The sequence below is a fragment of the Schistocerca gregaria genome, chromosome 6 (genome assembly GCF_023897955.1).
Source record: "Schistocerca gregaria isolate iqSchGreg1 chromosome 6, iqSchGreg1.2, whole genome shotgun sequence".
NCBI classification, from domain to species: Eukaryota; Metazoa; Arthropoda; class Insecta; order Orthoptera; family Acrididae; genus Schistocerca; species Schistocerca gregaria.
The window spans coordinates 403519282-403543795 of record NC_064925.1 but is presented as its reverse complement, the minus strand read 5'-3'; the positions used below and the strand labels follow the sequence as shown (position 1 = coordinate 403543795).

Genomic DNA, 24514 nt, shown 5'->3' with positions numbered 1-24514 from the left:
GGAGCTCCGTGTCCAACAATGGCATCTGGACACTGTGCTCCGAAACATCTCTGCCTGCGCTGCCAATCCTGGATTACACGATGGGGGACCATCCGATCTCTACGTTTTGTGACGAGACGCGCTCATCCAATACCATACAGCCTACTCGCTATTTCCCCATCTTTCATCCGTTCTCGCGACTGTAGTACGCCAACGGGCGACCAGCTTCGCCGTTTCAGATTCTCGTTTCCAGCCGCAGCGCCACAACAATGTGTTCTTCGTCAAAATCACTAATATACTATTCGGCATTAAAATTGCTAAACCACGAAGATGACCTGCTACAGACGCGAAATTTAACCCACAGGAAGAAGATGCGGCGATATGCAAATGATTAGCTTTTCAGAGCATTCACACGAGGTTGGCGCCAGAGGCGACACCTACAACGTGCTGACATGAGGAAAGTTTCCAACCGATTTCTCATACACAAACAGCAGTTGACCGGCGTTGCCTGTTGAAACGCTGTTGTGAGGAGGAGAAATGCGTACCATCACGTTTCCGAGTTTGATAAGGGTCAGATTGTAGCCCACCGCGATTGCGGATTGTCATATCGCGACATTGCTGCTCGCGTTGGTCGAGATGCATTTACTGTTAGCAGAATATCTAATCGGTGGGTTCAGGAGGGTAATACGGAACTGCTGGACCCCAACGACCTCGTATCACTAGCAGTCGAGATGACAGGCATCTTATCCGCATGGCTGTAACGGATCGTGCAGCCACGTCACGATCCCTGAGTCAACAGATGCGGACGTTTGCAAGACAACAACCATCTGCACGAACTGTTCGACGACGTTTGCAGCAGCATGGACTATTAGCTTGGAGACCATAGCTGCGGTTACCCTTGACGCTGCATCACAGACAGGAGCGCCTGCGATGGTGTACTCAACGACGAACGTGGGTGCACGAATGGCAAAACGTCATTTTCTCGGGTGTGAATGCAGGTTCTGTTTACAGCATCATTATCCTCGCATCCCTGTTTGGCGACATCGCGGTGAACGCACATTGGAAGCATGTATTCGTCATCGCCATACTAGCGTATCACCCGGCGTGGTGGTATGAGGTGCCATTGGTTACATGTCTCGGTTACCTCTTGTTCGCATTGACGGCACTTTGAACAATGGACGTTACATTTCAGACGTGTTACGACCCGTGGCTCTACCCTTCATTCGATGCCTGCGAAACCCTACATTTCAGCAGGATAATGCACGACCGCATGTTGCAGGTCCTGTACGGGTCTTTGTGGATACAGAAAATGTTCGACTGCTGCCCTGGTCTGCTCACTCTCCAGATCTCTCACCAATTGAAAACGTCTGGTCAAAGGTGGACGAGCCTTTGGCTCGTCAGAATACGCCAGTCACTACTCTTGAACCGTGATATCGTGTTGCCGGCAGTGATGGCCGAGCGGTTCTAGGTGCTACAGTCTGGAACCGCGCGACCGCTTCGGTCGCAGGTTCGAATCCTGCCTCGGGCATGGATGTGTGTGATGTCCTTAGGTTAGTTAGGTTTAAGTAGTTCTAGGTTCTAGGGGACTGATGACCTCAGATGTTAAGTCCCATAGTGCTCAGAGCCATTTGATATTGTGTTGAAGCTGCATGGACAGCTGTACCTGTGCACGCCATCGAAGCTCTGTTTGATTCAATCAGGTGTATCAAGGCCGTTATTAGGGCCAGAGGTGGTTGTTCTGAGTAGTGATTTCTCAGGATCTACGCACCTGAATTGCGTGAAAATGTAATCACATCTCAGTTCTAGTATAATATATTTGTCGAATGAATACCCGTTTATGATCTGCATTTGGTGAGTAGTGTATCAATGGATTTCAGGGTTTGCAGCGCCTAGCTTTGCTATAATGACTGCCCACTCGTCCCTCTTCACTTTACGTTCTCGTGTCACGTGCCGGCAAAGCCAGCAGTAGGATTTCAACCTGAAGGTGGTCAATGGTCGTAATGAGATTATCACTCTGCAGCGGAGTGTACGCTGATATGAAACTTCCTGGCATATAAAAACTGTGTGCCGGACCGGGACTCTAACTCGGGACTTTTGCCTTTCGTGGGAAAGTGCCCTACCAGCTTAGCTACCCAAGCACGACTTACGCCCCGTCCTCACAGATTTACTTCTGCTAGTACCTCGTGTCCTACCTTCCAAACTTAACAGAAGCTTTCCTGCGAACCTTGCAGAACTAGCACTGCTGAAAGAAAGGATATTGCGGAGACATGGCTTAGCCACAGTCTGGGGGATGTTTCCAGAATGAGATTTTCACTGTGCAGCGGAGTGTGCGCTGATATGAAACTTCCTGGCAGATTAAAAATGTGTTCCGGACCGAGACTCGAACTCGGGACCTTTGCCTTTCGCGGGAAAGTGCTCTACCAAGTGCCCGCGTAAGGCAAAGGTCCCGAGTTCGAGTCGCGGTCCGGCACACAGTTTATATGTGCCAGGAAGTTTCAATGGTCATAATGTTTTGGCCCGTCAGAGTACACGCTTCTGTAGTCTCGCATTTGGCCTCTAGCAGTTCCTTACTTTCTGTCAGAGGTATGTCAGTTTTGTCCTTGGTGGTTGCACAGCACCGCACAGCAACGCTCATCGCGGAAGGTCAGAGGCGTCGCATGCAGCGGCACGGCGGAGGCGTGGGAGCCGGCGCGGGCGGTGGGTCCTTGGCCGTGACAGAGCCCCGAGCCAACCGTAACGCACGTCGCGGGTCTACGGCCGGCTGAAGGCCGGGCGGCCGCAGAACTGGCACGGCGCGGCGCGGCGCGGCGCGGCATTAGGCATTCTGGCCGAGTCGCCGGCAGGAGTAGCAGCCAGCAGCCGGCAGCCGCCGCCGGCCGAGTAGCGGAGTAGGCGCGAGTGGCGAGTGGCGGGCTGCGGGCGGCCGTGACGCACGCCGGTGGTGGGGGCCGCAGACGGGGAAAAAAGAAAGCGAAGCGGCCGCCGGAAAGCTGGGTGTTTTAACAGCGGCACGCCGGCCCGCGCCGCATCTAGTTAGCGGTCCGTGCGTCGCCGCGCAGGGTCGTGTCAAGACGAGACAGGCCGCGTCTGCAGGCGTGCCGTGCCGAAGCCGCCGCGCGACGCCCGCTGACCACGCCGCCTCCTGCCGACGCCGCCGCCTCCGGCCACGCTCCCCTGCCGCCTGCGCCCGACCGCCGTCACCCGCAGGTGAGTCCAGTGCGAGCACACTGTTTTGACACTTGTTGCATCTCCGGTGTAGTCAAGTGTCTTGTCAGAACGTGGTCTTCCCTGTCTCGTCAAGTGCGTCTCACTTCGAGAATATGGACGAGTTTTGTATTTTCTGTAAACAGCTGTACAGCTTCAATGTATTTAAAGACCAATCACGGAACTACAAAAAGTTTCTGTAGTGTGTACAGGGTGTCCCAGAAGGAATGGTAGTATCCATGTCTATGAAAGGAAAGGTAACTCGAAGCAAAAAAGTGTAGTAAACAAGCGCTCTAAAGCATGCCAGTTTAACTATAAACTTAAAACAAATGTTTTGACCTCTTTGCAAAGGTCTTACTCAGGACAATGTCGCACTACAACATCCAGAAGAAATTTAATCATAGTGACACCGGCCGCGGAAGCCAACGTAATTATGAGCTCTAAAATATATACCTTAAGAGCCATGATCACTTGTTCAGTAGAAGAGAGGTGTTTCACATTAGCGAAGACGAACAAGTGCTCATAGCTCTTAAGGTATGCACTTTAGAGTCGAAGTTTACGGGACTTTCTTTCTTGTTATCGTTCATACTACTACCCTTAAAAAGATGGATAGCAAAGAACTTGCAGCGGAAGATATATGTTTTACTATGTCGAAAATGAATATTTGCTAATATCTTTTAAGATAAGCATTTTAGAGCCGGTGTTTATTAGACATGCTCGAATGCTCGTTCATGTCATATCCCTGACCATTCACCCACACTTATTTATACACAACCAACAAGCTCGGTCAGGCGACCACCACGTATTAACAACATACATCAAGATAAATGATCGCCATTTAACCTTATATTGTCCATGTTGCATTGTGCTGTGGATATTGCTGCTGTTTGTGACATTACAGATAAAGCAATTGTCTCTATCAGCCACTTTTATTTTATCCCAGGAGGCGTTTCCAGGGCTTACACTCCATCTTGAAGTGGATCTTTAATTTTTTTATTATATCTAGCTGTCTATTTAGAATTTCACTGCGAATATATTCCAGCAGAAACAACCGTGACTACAGTCATAAATATACTTGTCTTTAGATGCCTCACAGACACGAAACAATATAAAAATTGAGTTGTTTCATTTGTTGTTGGCCGGCCGGACAGGCCTTGCGGTTCTAGGCGCTACAGTCTGGAACCGAGCGACCGCTACGGTCGCAGGTTCGAATCCTGCCTCGGGCATGTATGTGTGTGATGTCCTTAGGTTAGTTCGGTTTAAGTAGTTCTAAGTTCTAGGCGACTGATGACCTCAGAAGTTAAATCGCATAGTGCTCAGAGCCATTTGAACCATTTTTGATTTGTTGTTGTCTCGTGTTCGTTTCCCATCTAAAGATGAAAATTTGTATTTATGACGACCATCAGGGTTCTATCTGCTGGAATGTAACCTGAAGATAATCCGTCGTGGGATAATATAAAAGTGACTGACACAGATATTTGTTTTAATTTATCTTTTAAGAGACGGTTCCTTCGTGTCAAATACGTAATTGTTCCTGTTGCAGCATCTGTCACCTGCGCATGATAGCACTGCAATGGACTGTCCAGTTTATTATTTGTTGACTAACGAAAAACGTGTTATATAACACAGGCACGTATTTGTGACAAATGTAGCAACTGACATCAGTCACGTATTGGACGCCAACGACCCTTTCTTTAACCTGATGTAGTATCTGTTGTAGTATTAATTCGTGGCTTGACCGAAGCTGGCTACCTGTGAATAAACTGCATTATTTAACTTCTGCTAATTTCATGATGCCATATTTCTGAATCTCTCATTACTTCGTGTCACTCATTATACGCTGAAATATTGACAGAAATGAAAACATTTGCAGTTATGATGATACATGTTTTCGGCGTATGCAGCTCCATAAGATGAGGCAACTGGACAACTTCGCACCTAAAACCTAGACCCTCACAAAAAAAGACATTGTTTGTCAACAGTTGCATAAAGTGGCTAACACACTCTTCTCTGTTTTAAATGAAGGTGATATTTTTCCACCAACAGCGTAGCTCTGATTTGATTAGGATCTCTTGTTGGTCACGTCGCACAGAAATATTTTCTGAGCAGTAAGTTCTCCAGTAGTTCCGGCCGGAGTGGCCGAGCGGTTCTGGGCACTTCAGTCCGGAACCACGCTACCGCTACGGTCACAGGTTCGAATTCTACCTCGAGCATGGATGTGTGTGATGTCCTTAGGTTAGTTAGGTATAAGTAGTTCACAGTTCTAGCGGACTGATGACCTCAGCAGTTAAGTCCCATAGTGCTCAGAGCCATTTGAACCAGTGGTTCGTTACTCCAGTTGCCACTGATTTTGTGAAAATATCTTCACAACAGTGAAAGAGGCCTATAATGTGCTGTCACCAAAACGTAAGAAAGGAAACAGAGTTATACAACACCCGTCAAATGCGAAACTGAAGTGACGTGGTTGCCATCGCTGTGGGAACAGGTCACCATTACGTCGTTGTGCCTTTCTTCCATTGCATTCAGTGAACCTATAGAGCAGGTGCATGTTGGCCCAGTCTTTATCAGTAAACCAGTCACACTGCTTTGTACCACTGTTAACATACAGCGAACAGAACCGAATAGTACTGAGTTCAAGCCTAAGGACGAAGAGACAAGTCGGCACTACTGTTTGCGAACAGAAAGACCCACGGAGCAGACCTACGACGTTTATATCTTGCATATATTTTCAATGTAGTACAAAAAATGTGTGTGAAATCTTATGGAACTTAACTGCTATGGTCATCAGTCCTTAAGCTTACACACTACTTAACCTAAATTATCCTAAGGACAAACACACACAGCCATGCCCGAGGGAGGACTCGAACCTCCGCCCGGATCAGCCGAATGTAGTACAGATACAAAGATAAATGGAGATGAGAAATCAAAGAAACGCAATCGAACCTCAGGAGAACATAGGACTCTTATACCAAAATACTCAGAAAACCGCACTGAGTCCGCCCCCTTAGCTGTCAAAGCGTCTGACTGCCATGAAGCGGGTCCGTATTCGATTCCCGAGCAGGTAGCGGAGTTTCGCCGCTCCCGGACAGGGGGTTGTGTTGTCCTCATCGTCATTTCATCATCATCATCGACACGCAAGTCACCCAATGTGGCGTCAACTGAAAAGACATGCAACTGTGCAGCCGAACTTCCCCAGGTGGGTCTCCCGGCCATCAAAGCCATACGATCATTGCATTCGTTTCAGTATCCCTGAACACCTACAAAATTCTATCAGTGGAATTCTGGCTTGTATATATACCTAGCTTCAGTTTGTGCAGCCTTTTTCAGGCGTAAACATGCAGGAAACACATGTAAGTAAATGCACTATGTTTGTCCTACTGGAAGCCAAAAGATTAAATGGACACTTGTACTTATGTTCTGCCGGCCGCGGTAGTCTCGCGGTTCTAGGCGCTGAGTCAGGAACCGCGCGACTGCTACGGTCGCAGGTTCGAATCCTGCCTCGTGCATGGATGTGTGCGATGTCCATAGGTTAGTTCGGTTTATATAGTTCTAAGTTCTAGGGGACTGATGACCACAGATGTTAAGTCCCATAGTGCTCAGAGCCATTTGAACCATTTTTGAACTTACGTTCTGACTTTACAATACGAGCGTCAACAGTCAAACAGAATAACACAAATATTGACCCGTTACAGTGAACAGCACGTACCATCGTACGCGCGTAAACATACACGTTACCATCTCGAAACGTGATCTCGATAGTGGGAACTCAACACACAGCAGTATAGCAACGCAAATACAAGAGAGCGCCACACACATGACGATGCTTACAAACTGTCGCTATAGCTCGAGAGCGGAGTTGCTGGACAAGGATCTATGATGAAGTTAAACCGAGAAAATTTTCGTACGTATGCACTATACATATTCATAAACCCAAATACAAGCTAAAAACAAAAGCAGAGCTGCTAAATCTTTATAAATTGAAAAGTACATCCCACAAATTTTAAAACTTAAAATTTAAAGTGTGCTGTGCAACAACTGCGTTAGAAGCGTCTCTTTTTTACTGGAAGTTGCTCCTAATGCTGACAGAGAACGCACAGTTACAAGCTGTTGTTTACTGAGAATGTTGACAGAAATTGAGCTATCGGTGCGACTTTTTCTTGTCAACATGCCGCTACATGATCCAGTCTCCCCTTACGAGGATGTCTGCGTGAAACGTAGTGTACAACTGTGTCATTAGAGGCGCTGCACGGATGGTTGTAGGAAATCAGACATGACCGTCGTAAACGAATTATCGCCGCAGCTGTGGCCTATGATTCATAAGTATCATGGAAACTTGAAATCACTGGCCGTGTATTGTTTTTTTTTTTTCTGCACACGGGTCTAATACCTGGACCAAAATGCAGCTTACTTGGTAAGGAAATGCTAGGCGATGTGACGCGATGCTTATCGGAGCTCTTGACAGCGGATGACACTGCGCTTTATGATCTAACTTGCATTATGTGACTATTGATGATTACCACGTCGGAGAGTTGCACAAGTCAGTGGTCGATGAAAGCCTAGCGTCGTTGCTGTCTGATCTAATGTATACCACATTTGAGCTATGTCAGATGGCTGGATTGCGCAAATGTAACTGCTTGTTGCTCTGTCTCTTATTCGCAGAATATACTCTGTTATGACAAGAAGAGCAGCGTGATGGTGAAAGCTTGCATATTAGATCAATCCCAGTGCAATGTTTATTGATCAATAAAGTTTCGACAATGAAGGCGTAACCAAATTCTTTCTTATTTCAGCAAAGAACAGTCCCAGTATGGTAGGTCTGTTGTCGAAGTTTCAGGAGAAGGATAAATGGTTAGGGCCACATTTCAGAAACTTTATTGATGACAGGCTTGCCTAAAAAGCGAGGGAGGATAGCAGAAATTCTGAAATATCTCGTAGTAAATTTTAAAAAACTTTCCAGAAAAATTGCAGGAAAGGAACATTAGTACTGAATTTGCGAATTTTCTTCAGGTGCAGAGACTTTGCTCTGTTAGATACTATGGAGAGAAAGTCGGAGTAACTACAGCCCCGTAGGGGCACGTGAAAAGTCGTTATACAACCTGTGAGTGAAGTTCAGTGAATCAGGAAAATTTAATATGCGGAACAATAGAACTTACTTTACTTCGTACTTTGCAGTGATGCATAAGTTTGTCGTCGACGCACAAACTCGTTTAAAATGTTGGATAAAATAATTTCGGGTAGTGGGCCGCCTCATTGTAACTACTAAAACAACTAAACAGTCGACGTTTCGACCACTGCCGGGAAACACTATCCCCCTTGACACAAGTTGCCGATTTGCTATTGCCTTCCAATCAACAACGAGAGTTTGCCCACCAGTCAGAGTGGCACAAGCAACAGTCAGCCGATACGCTGCCTTCTACCAATCACCTACTAGAGTTGCCTTCCAATGAGCCACCAGGACAGCACATCATCGGCGAAAGTACATCAACTTTCCAATGGCACTCACAAGCGTATGGCGATTTTCCATATACGTTCTCGCATTCAGGTCAACAAACGTGGCGTCCTAAAATGTTCTGTTACTCTTTCTTTATTTCTCTCTGAACCCGTTAAGCGAACTGGCTCCCCATGTAATTGTTCAACGACGAGTCATGAAATGCGTGTACCTCGCACAGGCTTCGTGCAGTGTCTCTGACATTCTATAATGTCCAATAATTGCCTGTCCCCAATAGACACCCGGCCGGTGTGGCCGAGCGGTTCTAGGCGCTTCAATCTGGAACCGCGCGACCGCTTCGGTCGCAGGTTCGAATCCTGTCTCGAGCATGGAGGTGAGTAATGTCTTTAGGTTAGTTAGGTTTAAGTAGTTCTTAGTGCTAGGGGACTGATGACCATAGTGCTCAGAGCCATTTGAACCATATTTGAACCCAATAGACAATTTGGGCTACTGGCGGCTTTCAGAGCCCTACTATCCTTATTTTAACACATGTTGTGTCTTCTTCTTCTCCACTTCGAGGTTTTGGCAATATGCCTGTTCTGATTTGAAATTTGAGACCATCTTTTTGTCGGTCTTCTGAATTTTTCGTGAGGGCTTCTAGTTATTTGCAATCACTCGAATTCAATCTTTATCCACACGTTTACGGCGGTGCTTCCACTTCTCCCTGTATTCTTCCGTTTCGTAGTTTAAGTTAAATGTTCCACATTCTCGAATATTCTTATTGCTTGTAAGATCTCTCTTTGAGAAACCTTTGACAGATGCTAGAAATCTCATTTTAGCCGATTGTATGTCGCTTTCTTTCTTCCTTTCTCTCTCTTTCTCTTCCAAAGTTTACTGCCGTAAAGCTAGGCAGGCACAGCTACTGTTTGGTAAAACTTTATTTTTTGTCTTTCCTCGCCTTGATCTTTAAGATTTTACAGCTGCTTTTATGTGCCGACATTTATTGTTTTTATATTGTACAGCATTATCGTTTTTCAAAGTGAAATCAAAACCGAAATATATAAAACCACGACTTGTTCCACAGATTTGCCTGCAATAAAAATTTTTGATCGGATTAGTGTTTCCGTAATAAGGTACAACTTTAGTTTTAGTGGTAGATATTTTCAGCTTGTAGCATTGTCTTCTTAATGTATAATCCATACACGGTATGTTGTAATTTCGCTTCAATTAATCTATATTAAGACTATTTTGTCTGCATGTAGCACAGCCTTAGGTGACAGTTTCTTTTCAGTTTTATACCTTCATGTACTTCATTCTTTAATTGTGTTATGAGCTCCTCAACTGGTCATAGGTTGTGTTCCAAAAATGAACAGCATAGAGACAGAAGTGATGACACTTTCTGCAGGACCTGACCATCATTTTGCAGGACAATGCTCAAGGACGTACAGTGCAAGCTGTTACTGATTTGTTTGACTGATGGGGCTGCTAACGGCTGTACAACCTACTGCATTCTCCTGACTTAAGCCCTCGTGAGTTCAACTCGATTTCTAAACTGTAGGAAATACTTCACGGCATTCGCTTCAAAACTGCTACTAATTCGTCGGGCAACAGACCAAACCGCTCGAACTGCAGCACGACTGGCCCTGCTAAGAGTATCCTACGACTTCCACATCGCTGGCAACGCGTTATACACTATGCTGGTGACTACTTTGAGGGTCAGTAAAACTTTGAAACACGTATCTATTTTGTACGAGCTGTAAATAAATAGTGGCCACTATTTAAGTTCCAACCCTCGTATTATTACAGGGTTTTTTTAGCCATTTTACCATCTATTTTTATAGAAAACCGTCTGAACATGTATTTCTACTGCATTGCAATGCTTACGCCCTGCAGATGGTCTAAACCGATTGCCAGACAAAATAAACATTTGTTGCGAAAGAGACTGTCCGCCGCGAGATTTAATGCTGGCTGCTGGCGTTGCGGGCACATTAGACAGCAAGGAAAGTATGTAAGCTGATCAGCGCCGAAGGGGGAATTATCCTAGTCATGATACGGGCAGCAAATGGGGAAATAAACTAACAAGGGACATATACGAAGAGCAGATTATTATCGGCTGCTGCTGGGGAACAAGCCTCGCGGAAAGGTCAAAGGTTTTCTGCTGTCGTGAGAACGTACGGAAAGTCGTTGAAGGTAAAACCGCAAATAGGTGAGAAGGTGTTGGACGCCTACGCCTCTTCACAGAACGCGGAGTTTAGACGCTAGCCCACTCTGTAAAGGAGAACAAGGGGTGATCTGTGACGGATTTGACGGCAGAGCACAATGCTGGTGCAGGCACAGGTGTTCTGGACCACATCGTTCAGCAGACTTTGTTGACAGGGGACTGCGCAGCAGTCGACCTCCACGTGTTCCATTACTGTTATGACATCGTCAGTTACTATTGCAGTAGGCTATCGAAACGCGTCACCTGGTCAGATGAATCAAGTTTCTTGTATCACATCGGTGGTTGTGTCGCTAGGAACATGCACCGCACAACGAAGCACGCCGATGGGGGCAGCGTTGTGTTATAGCGGACATTCATCTGGACTTCTATAGGCTCTACGACAGCAGTTCAATACGTGAACATTACTGCGTAATACCCGCATTTCCTCCTGGTTGATGTCTTCCTCGCCGGCGGTAGCATCTTGCTACTGGTCCCAAGCTCGTGGACTACGGGCTAGCGTTGCTGCCTCTGGATCACGAGGCCCCGGGTTCGATTCCCCAGCCGGGTGGCGGATTTTCTCTGCTCGGGGACTGATTGTTTGTGTTGTTCTCATCATTTCGTCATAATCATCATTTGTGAGCATGACTAGATTTAATTGTGAAAAGAAAATGGACTGTGTAAAAATTGGGACCTTGTACGGGCGCTGATGACCGTGCAGTTGAGTGCCCCACAAACCAAAAGTCATCATCTTCCTGCGGGGTAACCGTATGCCTAACAAGGCCAGACTCGTGACACGGGGATATGAAGTAACGTTGACGGCTTAGCCGCCAAATTTGTCTTAGCTCAACTCGATGGAATAGTTCTGGGATGCTACCGGGCGCCATCTCTTCGCTCATATAACCACTGGCCAAGTAATATTCGCGATTTGCGTGACTGATGCATAGTCAACTGGCGCCACACACCTTCGAAAACGTCCAAAGACTTGTCGAACATATGCCAAGCACAATCGCTGCTGTGATACGCTACAAAGGAGAAGCTACATTGTATTGAACAGGTGCTCTTAATATTTTGGCTCATTAATGTATAATGGGCTATCGAAAAGTTTCCTTTCTAACTGCGTACAATCCAGAATCGGTATGCCAATCGGGCGTGAGGACTGAGGCAATCATTCCACCGACACGCCAGTTTAAAGATACCCTTTTTGTAAAACACCGTGTTTTAGTGCATGTGAAAATCATTAACTGCCTGTTGCACTTACTCATCCTACAGGAATTGTCGATCCTTTAGGGCATTATTCAAAGGACCGAAGGTATGCAAATCTCATGGGGAAATATCCGGACTGTAGGGTGGGTGCTCGACTGCCTGCCACTTACGTTAACTTAACTTCTACGTTACGTAGTTCGCCATATGGGGATGTGCGTTATCATGAAGCAGCAGAACCCCTTCACGCACCACTCCACAACAATGGTTATCCACAGACTTGTTGTACTAAGCGCATTCTTCATTTTCCGATGAGTGTCGACCGGTGTTTCTCCTTCGGCAGCCAAGATGAATAACAGCATTTTGGTCCTGTTTGGATGCATTTGCTAATAACGTCTCCATAGTTCATTTTTCTTACCGCACGTACACGAATACCGCACTAATCCCTTGTCGGTGCTTACATACCCGCACGGGAGTCGCGCTACGTTGCACACGCTCTGCTGCAAACGCCCACAAGTGCAAACTTTTTGATCGCCCCTCATACATACTCGTCGAAAGGGGAAAAAGAGAGGGAGAGAGAGAAAGAGAAAGAGAGAGAGAGAGAGAGAGAGAGAGAGAGAGAGAGAGAGAGAGAGAGAGAGAGAGAGAAGTTCTATCTGGTTTGGTGGTCCAACCCTCCTCGGAATCTCTTAGTCAACATCATACGACTGTTCCATATTTTTCTGTATGCACTTTAGTACCGCTAAGTTTATTGCACATGTATATCATACATTCGTAGACAATCAGGTAACCTTTACATGTTGTCGTAGGACAATACTGCAATACGTGTACTTTCTCGATATTAAGGAAATATTAGGATTTTTTTGGAGGGGAGGGGGGAGCTTTACGTACGTGTAATTTGTTCCACTAAGAGCGAATGTCTGGGTGCCCTGGCGTCGCGGTTGGCTGCTGTTGTCTTCGGGTGGCGAACGATACCAGCAAATAATTCTAACTGAAAATGGGAATAAGTTTCTAAAACTCTTCTTGCTATGCATGTAAAATCGTAATGGTGAAGTGTTCTGTTGTCTGTAACTCTCCTGACACAGTTGCAGGTTTTCGCAAAAACATCGACTATGGTGAACGAAATCAAATTTGTAGGTATGGTTGACGCACAAAAGCGAACGTATGAACATCCTCCTCGTGGAAAAAATACTGAAGTGTTACGCTCTCTATCGTACTAATGAAACTCCATTATAAGTTTCTTGAGAGTGCCTGGACTGTAGTTCCTGTCATATTTACATTCAGTGTAGGATATGTGAAATAGTTAAATGTAGCATCTTGACGCACTTGAAATACGATGGGCAGTAGGCGTTTCAAATGCTGAAACACATGTAGTATTTATTGTTGTAAGACATAAGTATCTTTTGAATACGAAGATACAAAAAGCGTTTCGGACATTTGAGAAGCACCCATACTGTCATATAATTTAGATTTGTGTAATTCTTGCATCGACAGTAGACACCAAACTTAACTAGTGCCTGGAAATTAAGAATATAAATGAGCAAGAATTCACCATACAGCCTCATTTTATACGCCTTATGCATCTCACCATGAACCGTTACACTTCTCACGCTCGCTCCACTGCGAAATCACATTTAGAGTTGTAAAATATATGCAATGGAGTACAACTAGTAACTGAAATTATTATCCTTTTACTTGTAATGTTGAGATTTCAAGTGAACTTTAAAATTTCAAGCGCTAACTGGGACACTACCTGAGACTGAAATCAATGGCGACTCGTAAACATACATAGGTAATTATCTCGCGAACGTCTCTTTTGCGGAACCATGCTTGCTGAAAACTTTTATTCTTTTACTATTGTGTACTTTCACGCGGGCAGGTTTTTTGCTCTTATGTAGCTCTGCATAGCCTACTTAAAAATAACGAAACGGATAAACAGGTGCGAAGACTGTTGATTAGGTTCACTGTAGCCTGTATAGCTGGTACTTTGTTCATTCCTCTCGTATGAAACTGGTGACTCACACAAGACGCCATACTGGGTGTATCATGCCCCTTACCCCCTTTGATATTCTAAAAATGAGTTTACTCGAAACGTGTTAAAAAAATTGAGTTTTCTGAACATCAAGTGAGTAAAGAGTTTTTCTCCAGCGACCACAATGGCAGCGTTTAAAGTTTATAATTTCATAAAATGGTCGCTGGCCTCGTATGTTACTATATATCACACAAAGTACTGGTCGCTGGGCTAAGCAACCACATGGAGCCGCCGTGCCACTGTGAAGCTTTAGACTTCGTGCCTTGCAGTCCTGTTAAACGTGGTTGCTATTGCATCTTCTGTTAGACGTGGGCTCCTTCTTGCATGCCATCTGCGGCTGTAGTTGACTCTCTTCTCCTCCGGCCAGCAGTGCCTATTGTTTGGAACGCACCCCACGCACGTGAAACAATGCTGTGAGGAGTACTGAAACTCCAGGGTTACAGTCGTCACACTTCGTCTTTCTTCCAGTTTACCGATGACTCTTCCCCCTGTAGAGACATCCAGATGTACAAATGTGCGTGAAATCTTATGGGACTTAACTGCTAAGGTCATCAGTCCCTAAGCTTAGACACTACTTAACCTAAATTATCCCGCGCGGCTCCAGATGTTGTCTCCTGGCCAAATTTTAATGAAGGACACCATCAGAGGGCACCGTAACTGACACACAGTATCTTTTCCCGTTCTTTCGACTGCCTCGCATCACGTGTCCTGCCCCATTCGACGCAGACCTCACGGCGTGTGACGTCTAGCTTTTGGTGCACGACTGGGAGACTCCTGTGTAAAGGATGAGCCAGACAACAAGGGCTTTTACTTTATTACGTGAGCCTCCAAACGGAAACTTCATTTTTCCATTGCGGCCAAGCCACGGCCGGCAGTGTTAGCTACCTGTAAATTCTTTCGTCCCACGGTCTAGTAACAGGAAGCAAGCACCAAGAAAGGGCACCTTGGCCATGCGCCTCTCTCATGTGCTTACGAGGTAACACCGCCCCAGGCGTCGCTTAGCAGGCAACGCTCTGGAAAGTTCCATGCCGCCAGCACGGTTTGCTCGGTCAGGGCGGAGGAAGCCGCGTGGTGCGTCGAATATACGCAGCCGCCCGTCGCCGGGCCCGCTCTCTTCTATGCTTACTCACTCGCGAATCGGAAGCGCGCCCTGTAGCAGTGGAGACCTTTCCGCTTCTCCCGGTGCTGCGGCACTGTGGACTTAGTTTTGGCAGACAACAACTTTCGGTAGCTTCGCGAACTATGTTTCGCCAAACTCTACACTCTGGCTCACCCTCACCTCCCTAGGCCTATGTAATCCATTTTTAACATGCTTTCGCCAATAATTGGCCTTTGTCCAAATTTTGCCCTATTCATTTCATAACGCCCACCGCCTGCCCATACGCCCATCCTGTACACCTGGCAGCATATTCCCGCCCTATCATTCATTTCTGTCGAGTTCTTAATATGCTGTGGTACTTTACCTATCCCGTCCGTAAGTTTTGCAGAGAAGTGTATTTTCTCCGCCGAAGGTCTAACCGGTCAGCTAGGCCGATAGATGTACTGCCTCACTGTATGGCCGGCCGGAGTGGCCGTGCGGTTCTAGGCGCTACAGTTGGAACCGAGCTACCGCTACGGTCGCAGGTTCGAATCCTGCCTCGGGCATGGATGTGTGTGAGGTTTAATTAGTTCTAAGTTCTAGGCGACTGATGACCTCAGAAGTTAAGTCGCATAGTACTCAGAGCCATTTGAACCATTTTGAATCGGTGACATTGTCCACGGAGCGGTCTGTTGTGGGCAGCATCTCAATAAATTCGCTGCATTCCCGAATGGAACGCTCTTCTCCGAACAGCCAGACTAAGAGTCATAGTAATCTAATACACGACGAAACTACAACCACAACTGTTCCACACTCGATCTGTATCTTTCTGATGGCGTTCGCCGCAGTCTGCACAGGACGAGACAGCTAATTTCGAGGGCGAGCCATCAAGCGTCAGCTGGCAGCAACACAGCCCCGACCTCCGGCACGCCGACAGCTACATTCTGATAGCTCTGGATGACGCCCAACCTTCTCACGTCAGACACGGTTATAGGTTGCCTGGCAACCAATCAATACCGTGGAGGCAGATGTCACGAGGGGGAACATGTTGCTTAACTTACGGTTCGCACACAGTTCAAGAGAGCGCGCCAAACCGGCTGACACCTTGCTGAGATACTGATCTCGTCTTCGGAAAGAGTGCGGCTTGAATCCCCCCACCCTCTGACTCCGAAATTTTCTTAAACCACCTCTACCAACATCTACGTGTGTTTATAAGCTGCGACATGGTCGGGAATCGAACAGTGATCCGAATATACAAGAAATTTTCTTTACTTCACATTTATGGTCACACATTTTTCGTCATCAGATTACCGGTTTCGGTCTATAATGACCATCTTCAGATGTTTTCTAAAAAAAGATGTACTAATATACTGGAGCCATAGTGGCATTGTGTTTAACATTTGACGATACCATTACGGCTCCAGTATTAGGACATGTTTTTATAAAACTGAGCTGAAGATAGTTATTACTGACCGAAACCGGTAGTCTGATAACAAAAAATTGTGACTATAGACATAAAATAAAGGAAAATATAATCCACGTACATATTCTGTAAACTACTTTGAAGTACAAGCCAGTGAGCATGAAAACGTCCCCTTAGAAAAATTAATGAATTACTGTGCTGGTAAACCCCTTACGTTATTTAATTATCAAACAGCTGAGCAAAGTTGAACGTACTCAGACATTTCTCTATTTTCTTATTCTCATCATCACTAAACTCATCATCATCATCATCATCTGATTATGCCTATCAGCCTTCAGTCTGGAGCATAGCACCCTTATAAAATTCCTCCATGATCCCCTATTCAGTGCTAACATTGGTGCCTCTTCTGTGTTAAACCTATTACTTCAAAATCATTCTTAACCGAATCCAGGTACCTTCTCCTTGGTCTGCCCCGACTCCTCCTACCCTCTGCTGCTGAACCCATGAGTCTCTTGGGTAACCTTGCTTCTCCCACGCGTGTAACATGACCCCACCATCTAAGCCTGTTCATCCTGACTGCTACATCTATAGAGTTCATTCACAGTTTTTCTTTGATTTCCTCATTGTGGACACCCTCCTGTCATTGTTCCCATCTGCTAGTACCTGCAATCATCCTAGCTACTTTCATATCCGTAACCTCAACCTTGTTGATAAGGTAACCTGAATCCACCCAGCTTTCGCTCCCACACAACATAGTTGGTCGAAAGATTGAACGGTGCACAGATACCTTAGTCTTGGTACTGACTTCCTTCTTGCAGAAGAGAGTAGATCGTAGCTGAGCGCTCACTGCATTAGCTTTGCTACACCTCGCTTCCAGTTCTTCGACTATGTTGCCATCCTGTGCGAATATGCATCCTAAGTACTTGAAACCGTCCACCTGTTGTAACTTTGTTCCTCCTGTTTGGCACTCAATCCGTTTATATTTCTTTCCCACTGAAATTACTTTCGTTTTGGAGATACTAATCTTCATACCATAGTCCTTACATTTCTGATCTAGCTCTGAAATATTACTTTGCAAACTTTCAATCGAATCTGCCATCACAACTAAGTCATCCGCATATCCAAGACTGCTTATTTTGTGTTCACATATCTTAATCTCACCCCGCCAGTCTATTGTTTTCAACATATGATCCATAAATAATATGAACAACAGTGGAGACAGGTTGCAGCCTTGTCTTACCCCAGAAACTACTCTGAACTATGAAGTCAATCTACCTTCAACTCTAACTGCTGCCTGACTATCCATGTAAAGACCTTTAATTGCTTGCAAAAGTTTGCCTCCTATTCCCTCATCTCTTAGAAAAGACAATTACGCCCTCCTAGGAACCCGGTCATATGCCTTTTCTAGATCTATAAAGCACAGATACAATTCCCTGTTGCATTCATAACACTTCTCCATTATTTGCCATAAGCTAAAGATCTGGTCCTGACAACCTCTAAGAGGCCTAAACCCACACTGATTTTCATCCAATTGGTCCTCAACTACACTCCTGGAAATGGAAAAAAGAACACATTGACACCGGTGTGTCAGACCCACCATACTTGCTCCGGACACTGCGAGAGGGCTGTACAAGCAATGATCACACGCACGGCACAGCGGACACACCAGGAACCGCGGTGTTGGCCGTCGAATGGCGCTAGCTGCGCAGCATTTGTGCACCGCCGCCGTCAGTGTCAGCCAGTTTGCCGTGGCATACGGAGCTCCATCGCAGTCTTTAACACTGGTAGCATGCCGCGACAGCGTGGACGTGAACCGTATGTGCAGTTGACGGACTTTGAGCGAGGGCGTATAGTGGGCATGCGGGAGGCCGGGTGGACGTACCGCCGAATTACTCAACACGTGGGGCGTGAGGTCTCCACAGTACATCGATGTTGTCGCCAGTGGTCGGCGAAAGGTGCACGTGCCCGTCGACCTGGGACCGGACCGCAGCGACGCACGGATGCACGCCAAGACCATATGATCCTACGCAGTGCCGTAGGGGACCGCACCGCCACTTCCCAGCAAATTAGGGACACTGTTGCTCCTGGGGTATCGGCGAGGACCATTCGCAACCGTCTCCATGAAGGTGGGCTACGGTCCCGCACACCGTTAGGCCGTCTTCCGCTCACGCCCCAACATCGTGCAGCCCGCCTCCAGTGGTGTCGCGACAGGCGTGAATGGAGGGACGAATGGAGACGTGTCGTCTTCAGCGATTAGAGTCGCTTCTGCCTTGGTGCCAATGATGGTCGTATGCGTGTTTGGCGCCGTGCAGGTGAGCGCCACAATCAGGACTGCATACGACCGAGGCACACAGGGCCAACACCCGGCATCATGGTGTGGGGAGCGATCTCCTACACTGGCCATACACCTCTGGTGATCGTCGAGGGGACACTGAATAGTGCACGGTACATCCAAACCGTCATCGAACCCATCGTTCTACCATTCCTAGGCTGGCAAGGGAACTTGCTGTTCCAACAGGATAATGCACGTCCGCATGTATCCCGTGCCACCCAACGTGCTCTAGAAGTTGTAAGTCAACTACCCTGGCCAGCAAGATCTCCGGATCTGTCCCCCATTGAGCATGTTTGGGACTGGATGAAGCGTCGTCTCACGCGGTCTGCACGTCCAGCACGAACGCTGGTCCAAGTGAGGCGCCAGGTGGAAATGGCATGGCAAGCCGTTCCACAGGACTACATCCAGCATCTCTACTATCGTCTCCATGGGAGAAAAGCAACCTGCATTGCTGCGAAAGGTGGATATACACTGTACTAGTGCCGACATTGTGCATGCTCTGTTGCCTGTGTCTATGTGCCTGTGGTTCTGTCAGTGTGATCATGTGATGTATCTGACCCCAGGAATGTGTCAATAAAGTTTCCCCTTCCTGGGACAATGAATTCACGGTGTTCTTATTTCAATTTCCAGGAGTGTAATACTCGCACTTTCCTTTCAATAATACCTGAGAAGATTTTACCCACAACACTGATTAAAGAGATACCTCTGTAGTTGTTACAATCTTTTCTGTGTGGTTTGGTGTGATTACTGCTTTTGTCCAGTCTGATGGAACCTGTCCCGACTCCCAGGTCATTTCAATTATCCTGTGTAGCCATTTAAGACCTGACGTTCCACTGTATTTGATGAGTTCCGACTTAATTTCATCCACCCCAGCTGCTTTATTGCACTGCAATATATTGACCATTTTCTCCCGTTCCTCAAATGTGAGCCTATTTCCATCATCATTCCTATCCCATTCTACCTCGAAATCTGAAACATTGCTGATCGTATTTTCACCACATTGAGAAACTCTTCAAAATATTCCCTCCATCTGCCCAAGGCATCCACAGGATTCACCAGCAGTTTTCCTGACCTGTCCAAAATACTTGTTATTTCCCTCTTACCTCCCTTTCGAAGACTGCTAATTACACTCCAGAATGGTTTTCCAGCAGGTTGACCCACAGTCTCCAACCTGTTTCCAAAGTCTTCCCAAGATTTCTTCCTGGATGCTGCAATTATAATTGCAGCAGATAATTGCATCACTAAACTGTCACACAATATTTTTAACGCAGCACAATCTGACTGTCAATAATCCCTACAAAAGAATGACCCTGACTGACAATAACCTATACGTTTCATGAATCACTTACCTATCAAAAATCTTCGTTACTCGAACTACTGCAATACAGCGAGCGCCAATACTGCCAGCTAAGTAAAAGATGTTAACTACTGAAGGCACTAACTAGTGATAAGCATAGTTAGCAAATGAAAGATTTTGATAGAGAACAAACAATGTATTTACCTTAATAGTGTTCAAAAGTATATATATATAATCAGTTCATGACATCCAGTCTTACAAATTTACTGTCTCTGATGGACACACGTCCAGATCATCCGCTCTGAAAACTCCGCCATCTCTCTCCCCACATCCACCACTGCTGGCGGCTCACCTCCAACTGTGCAACGCTACGCGCTGTTCACATCCAACTGCCCAACGCTACAACAGCAAATATTCCAACAATGCAAAACAGCCACAGACTTCACACAGCACACTCAGTGATTTTCATATAGAGCGCTACGTGACGTTACCAACATAAAAACCTAAACAGCCTACTTACAAGCACTTAGTACGACACCACATGATTTTCTTCTCATTCCAATTCCTTATTGAGAGCGAGAAGAAAGACTGCGTAAGGCCAGGCTCTCATTGAAATGAGCAAAAAATAGGCAAAGTTCGGAAATTTTTTTGGAACAATGAAAAGAGTTACAAATTATCTGTTTGCGGATCATTACCGATCATACTTTGAAGTTTATTTTAGATTTTCAAAACAAAAAAAGTAACATAAGAACAAAATGACACCCATAATTATGGTATGATCAAGGGCCTGCGAGTTTAAAGTACGCAGGCTCCGTGCACTGTAGCCCCTCAGGAATTATCTGAAATTAAAAATGGGTAACATCAGTAGCTACTACATTAAATGTATGAGAACTTATACCTAACCACAATAAAATAATCTTAAGTTTAACGATATGGTGCTAACTCGAACTTTGTGCTCGATTTTTTTCACTCTTTACGGCTCTAGAGAAAATAGTTATATGAATAAATTTCATATATTATAGCTATAAGCTCCCAAGTAAAGTGTTTACTTGTCGGGGGTCAAGGTAGAAGTTGATAGATTGAACAGTTGTTATTGTATGCTGCTCACAGGTTTGAAAAACGTTTCTTGAGAAAAACCTGTTTAAGGTTTAGGGAAAATGTTTTTATCTATTATTATTACAATTTTCTTAAAAACTATATGTTATTAAATATTTCTGATGTCGCTGAAGACAAATCTGAAGATAGATTTTCAAAATTCAAATAGTTTAATCTAATATGGCCGGTAAAAACTTTTGTTACTACCAAATTTGACCAGAAAAAGTGTTTTCGCTGCTTACCTCTAGTCTGCAATTCCTGGACTGTGTACCAACCCTGCGATTAACTCGTATTGCTCCTGGAGAGCAATTGGCTCGTTCTTGGAGATAAAAGCCGATCTGGTTGAGTTGCGTTCGGCAGCCTGCACGAGTTGTTCGTCAGCTTTTTCGTCGAATATGTTTGCATGCACGGTGCAATAGAAATCATTTTGTGAACGTGCGGCACGGCACGACAAATTTTCTACCGCAACCGGGGTCGCAACAGCGGCCGTGGCACAGCTTCGAACAATTTTTGTAACGCACGGATTAAAAAACCTTTTCGTCCCGACATTCTAGACACATATAACTTCCAAAAAAATGCAACAAAAAACGAATTTTCGACCATTTTGAACGAGAACCTGGCATTAAATGCTTCTTTGTACGCTGTGATAATTCTAATCTTCCCTTCGAGCTCAAGTCATACGAGAGTGTAGAGGAATATCCCTAGTTTCTTCATATAATGCTTGTGCTCGAAAGTTTTTAAGTAGATTTTCGTAGACAATTGGCCTCTGTCCTCATCCAGTTAACTCGGATTCGATCCCCAGCCAATCCTAGGTCTTTATCTGTCGATTTTCACTCATTTCATCTCTGGTAATGTTTTTTGAGCTGAAAAATTCCGTGTGCACCGTGGCTCGAATTCCACGTTAAACTGTAAGGGGTTCCTATTACTGGTTGGGTAAATCAGTTCAAAGACCGGAGGAAGGCACTGTGCTACTACCTCCAACAGGACCACGCTTAGTAGCGTACTATTGTGTCCAGAACAGTCTTGCAATGTCATCAGTGATTTTTATTGACAACTTTTAACCAAGAATTTTGATCCCGCTGCTGAGAATATCTTTTATTCCCGTTATTGTTTTTTTCGATGTATAGTAGCGGCAGATGACTACGTCTTTGTCTTACACCCTTTTTAATACGAGCATTTCGTTCCTGACCTGCTATCCTGCATAATATTGTAGAAGACCCGTCTTTTTCTATATCTTACACCTATTTTCCGAAGAATTTAGAGCATTAAGCAACATTTTACATTGTCGAACGCCCTTCCTAGGTTGGCTAATCCTATTAAATTGTCTTGAATTTTATTACATCTTGCTTCCATTATCAAACATAATGTCAGAACTGCCTTTCTGTAGCCTTTACCTATACTAAAGCCAAATTGACCATGGTCTAACATATACTTAATTTACTTTTCCGTTCTTCTGTACACCTGTGTTATTCTTCATAGCTACTTTGATTCTTGGGATGTTAAGATGATTGCGCGACAGTTCCCGCACTTATCTTCTCTTGTTGTCTTTGGTAATGTGTGGATGTTGTAATTTTTCCAAAATTCTGATGGTGTGGCTCAGTACTCATAGATGCTACAAACCAACTTGAATGGTGATTTGGTTCCCACTTCTCCTAATAATGCCGTAACTAACGGCCTTAAGAAATCCCTCTGTGTACGGTTTCATGTTTTGTGGTTCAAGGGAGTTTCACCTTGTAGTTTCTCGATTGGTCAAAGCATCGGTAACAGGCGCGTGAATATGAAATTCTGTGATTCTAAAATGGATTGTAGTATACTACACCATGAATTACGGAGTAGATACTGTAACACATCTGAGTGGTAAATTTATATCGCTTTACAAATACAAGTCGTCATCGACGCAGACAACCGAGAAACTAGTACAAACATTCCTTAATTGCTACCTATGCATTCGCTCTACAACTGTGTCAAGAGCCTTATTCCGTTTCCGCAATTTTCAAGAGTTTACGCTATTGCCGAGGATCCATCCGTAAATCGATATCGATCTTTCGTGAGTGCCTAACAATACATTTACCCCATTCATGTGATTCTCTTTCTTTTCATTTTCGTTAACCAGTCGGCTCTGGTTCATTTTATAAATGTAATCTCGAGAGAGCTGTAGCGGGACTTTGAATTTCGCCGCGCTACGCTCGTTCCCTCAGATATAAATTATACCGTCGCAGCGGTATGAGCGCTCGACGGCAGAGAAAATATATAAGAAAATGAAGGTACTAAAATTGTAACTCTTTTTTTTGTTTTCTATCCGTTTCTTTTGTCTCTCGACAGCGGAAGCTTAATGCACACGTAAAAAACTTATTAGCTAGACTTGATCTGATTTTAATGTGTAGACATATTATGGAAGTTGTTATGAAATTCGGGGGATGGAAGTAGATTAAATTAATTGCATTCAGTATCAAGATGATTTTAATTTGTATAAATAGTGATTCCTGGACGATTGTAAGACTTCGGAGCAGACTTTTCACGCAGAAATGAAGTAGGAGATTTTTGAAGACCTGGACGCCGCACGAAAGAAGACATGTTAACATGGTAAAGCATGAACTCTTATCTACGCCATTTCCTCCTGTTAGCCACATTTGTTATTCTGTTTTGTTTTTTTTTCTTTTTCAAATAGTTTCTGTAGTGGAAATTGGTTTGACTTTTGCTCAGAAACGCCACAAGGACCACCCCAACAATAACTTTCCGAATCACGAAGTCCGATAACTTTTCTGTAATACGAAGTCCGACTTGCATTTCATTCTTTCCCTTTTTCACGGTCATTAACGATTTTTAAAACCCACTTTTTATTCACCATTTCTTCCCACATTTTCAACCTTTTCTTATCTTTTTCTTTTTTACTAACCACTACAGAACTCAGGTTCGGGAAAAGGGCGAGTTCATAGAAACTGATTGCTTAACTTTTCGAGTAAGTTACTTGTTTCAAGCGTATATCATGCCTTCCTTAAAAATCATTTTTTAAGCCTCAAAAATTATTTATAGAAAATTACAGAAGCACAGGGAATATTAATTAGAGCCGATCCCCACAGTCACGCGATTACACAGCATTATGTTATAGTTGTGGCACCATAATACATAAGACAGACTTGTCAAAATGTGGTTAGGTTCAGGTACAAATTAATAGCAGGATTTTCATTTGCCCGAGCGCAGACATTATGAGCCATTTATGGTTGTTGAACATTGATGATAAAGAAT

The 24514-nt window shown here is 44.9% G+C and overlaps 1 protein-coding gene across 1 annotated transcript in view; it reads left to right on the top strand.

Annotated features, from left to right (window-relative positions):
- Window positions 1-2796: 2796 nt before the first annotated feature.
- LOC126278491 (ras-associated and pleckstrin homology domains-containing protein 1-like) overlaps window positions 2797-24514 on the top strand; it is a 339217-nt gene continuing 317499 nt past the window's right edge. The window contains exon 1 of the mRNA XM_049978651.1: window positions 2797-3186. The gene's annotated coding sequence lies outside the window, so the exon portion shown is untranslated. The remainder of the gene's footprint in view (window positions 3187-24514) is intronic.